This window comes from Martes martes (assembly GCF_963455335.1).
Source record: "Martes martes genome assembly, chromosome: 1".
Taxonomy (NCBI): Eukaryota; Metazoa; Chordata; class Mammalia; order Carnivora; family Mustelidae; genus Martes; species Martes martes.
Window position 1 is genome coordinate 18,436,005 of NC_137888.1, and position 3,466 is coordinate 18,439,470.

Consider the following 3,466-nt stretch of genomic DNA (forward strand, 5'->3'; position numbering starts at 1 on the left):
TTAAAAAGGAATCAATTTCCAATGAGGGGAACATCAAACCCTCTTCTTTGGTCTTCCTTTACTGTTTTACCACAGGGAAATCAGCTGCAGGGTCAAATTAGTATATTTCATTCAGTGAATGAGTGGCATACACTTCGCAAGGTGCGTTTTGGTCCTCATTACACCTGATCTCAGCAGCACTCAGTTGTGCTGACCATAGCCTTTTTTTCAGAACATTGTATTTTTAGCATGATTGTCTCCTGGTTTTCTCCCACCTCCCTGGGTGTTTCACCTTTGACTCCTTTGCACAGTTAGTCCTCTTCTGGACAAGCTCAATCCTTCTCTCTCCTTTTTATTCTGTGCTTCCCCCTAGAACATCTGAGGCACACTCATGCAAGACCTTAGTTACAACAGACACTGCGCATGACTCACAAGTTTGCATCTATAACCCAGACTTTTCCACTGAGCTTCCGATCTGAATACTCAAATACCTACTTTGTTATCTCTACTATATGTCTCAGAGACATCTTATATTCAACAAGTTCTAAAATGCATTCACCTGCTCCTCATCACATATCCTTAGTTCGTTTTTAGTGTTCCCAACTTGTATCTTACAAAGCCAGAAACTTATGAATTATCCCCTATCCCTCTCCTTTATTATCCATATTTAATCTGACATCAAGATTTACCAGTTCTACTTCATTTAATCCAAGGCTGCCATCATTTCTCACCTGGATCACTGCATTATATCACTGCATCCTTTTTGACCCCTTCTAATTTCTTGTCCACACTGTAGCCAGGCTGGTATTTTTGAATATTAAATTTCATCATATCATTTTTCTTCTAAAAATATTTGATGGTTTCTCATGTTCATTGGATAAAGTTAAAATCTCTGGACCCTACTACCTCTCTAGCACTATTTCATATCAGCCTTCCCTTCATTTAGCCACTTAGATGTTTTGTCATCTCCTTGTTCTAATCACATGCCTTCAGGCCATACGATCTGATCTGTTCCCTCTGCCTGCACCCTCCTACCACATTCTCAGGAAATTAATCTCCTTCAGAAAATTTACAGTTACTGAGATTTATTTCTATGATCCTTTGGTTATTGTCTTTGTTTCCCCCACCTCCACCATCCCTAGATTATAAGCATTAAGAAGTCTCAAAGGGATTGTGTCTTTCTTTTCCTCCTGTCGTATCTCTGCCCTAGCAAAGTGCTGGCACATAACAGAAGCCTGATAAATAAATGCATGGTTTCAGTTAGTGCTCACTTCAGCTCTGTCTTCATGGTACTTTCATTCCTCAATTTACATGTACAGACAGAGAAGTTTAGTTGGTTCATCAACATGCCTTAGATTGCAAACCTGATAATGTGGAAGAAGTTGGAAATAAAACCAGGTTATGTTTTTACTCTGTACAATAATTTGGATCTCCTTGTTTCTTAATATGGGGGAATAACAGGAATCATGTGACTATGTCCATCTCCCCCCTTTTTTGTTGCTGGATTATACTGGACATCTGGACGCTTAGTGATTGTATTATTTCTGAATATGCATTTTTGTTCTGGAAGAATAAATTGACTAGTTTTGGATGAAAGGTGATTAAGAAAAAATAACCTCAGATGGCCCTTAAGCCAGGAACTCTAGATATTTTGATCAAGTGGAAGAAAAATATAGACTCAGACAATTGAGAAAAATCTTCATTAACCAATAAAAAGATTCTTCCAGATATACTGAAAAAGAAACAAATATATTGAGGTAAAAAGCAGGATGATTTAATTCAAGTATATGAATGATATATCAGTAAAATTTTACCATCTGTACTTTAAAAAAAAAAAAGATTTTATGTATTTGGCAGAGACAGCCAGAGAGGGAACACAAGCAGGGGGAGTGGGAGAGAGAGAGGGAGAAGCAGACTCCCCACTGAGCAGGGAGCCTGATGTGGGGCTCAATCCTAGGACCCCGGGATCATGACCTGAGCCGAAGGCAGACGTTTAATGACTGAGCCACCCAGGCACTCCTACCATCTGTATTTTTAATAATTAAGATGACTTGTCTGGTTAAACTCTTTTTATTAACTTGGACTACATGAAATTGCTGATACTTGACCGTTTTTGACTACAAAACAGCATTTTCTTTTGGATCAGTTTCTCATAAAGAGACATTGCCCTATCTCTCCTTTGTGTCCCAGAAAACATTTCGTTCTCATGAGCCCATTGAAAAGAGGTCAACTTTGATCAACTTTGCTGAGCTAGAACATTGATTCTTCTTTCTCCACAACTGTGTCTGCATCCATCTTCCATCTGGAAGCTGTGGACCAGTTAGAAGGAATCTTCTATTTGATCAAGGATAATGAGGCCTCATGTAGTAAAAAGAATAGAGGAGCTCATGGAAATCCAAGAATCTACCATAATCATAACTCTCTTTGAGAGAAAATGGCTTGAAGCAGTATCTTCCTACAAACTTTGATGTGACTCATGGCAATTACTCATGCTGAATGGAAACAATGGACACAATGGATTAGACCAAGGATCAGGAGATATTCTGTTAGAAAGAAGACCAGAAAGCATGTTGACCAAGAAAGATGACCACATTTTTTGAATCTCCAGTTTTTAGTCTTTCTCTAAGAGGCCCTGCTATACTTTATTTCTCACCTATGAATATCCATGAAATTTTCCTTCTTGTAGCTTTCTAATAAAACTCTTATTTGCCCTTATTAAGGAAAACTTTTCCTTACCACCAAACAATCTCTGACCAAGACAAGAATTAAATGGGATGATGTATGTGAGTTCTTTTCTTTTGTTTTCCTTTGTAAACTATAAAGACAAAAATGAGGAGCAGCTATTCTTTCTTTCTCTTATGAAATTTGGCTTTCAGAATGGAAATTTATTTCATGTTGGCCAATTAGATTGTGAAAAACCAAGCAGAAGATGTTGCTTCAATGAAATATGAAATGCATGTTATTAAATGGGTTTTATCTTAAGACAATCAGCATAAATGCAAAAGCAAATATTATTCATTCGCAATCCAGAGACTTTCAGAAGTGATTCAGTTGCATTTCCCCTTTTTCCTTCAGAAAGGATTAATCTGAGCTCCTACTGTTTATGGGCAATCAAAGAGATCACCTCTGGCCACACTTTAAAATTTAGTTGTACAGCTATGAAATCAATTGGTTTAGACCTTAAGTCTCATTCCTTATGAAAAACTTTCATCACTGTAGCTGTATGAACAAGTGTTTATAGATTATTTTTTTTTTTTGCTAAGGCATAGACAGAATGTTGCAAATGTATTTCTTTTATTTATTTCATAAACTTTTTATTGACCTTCAGAGGGGTTCATTCAAACAAAGATTGAGATGAACTTCAAGGGTAAAGATCTGAAATCAGAAGAATCATCTTTCTTTCTTTCTTTCTCTCTTCTTTTCTTTTCGTTTTCTTTCTCCTTCTTTCCCTCCTTCCCTCTTTCATTCATTCCTTCCTTCCTCCCTC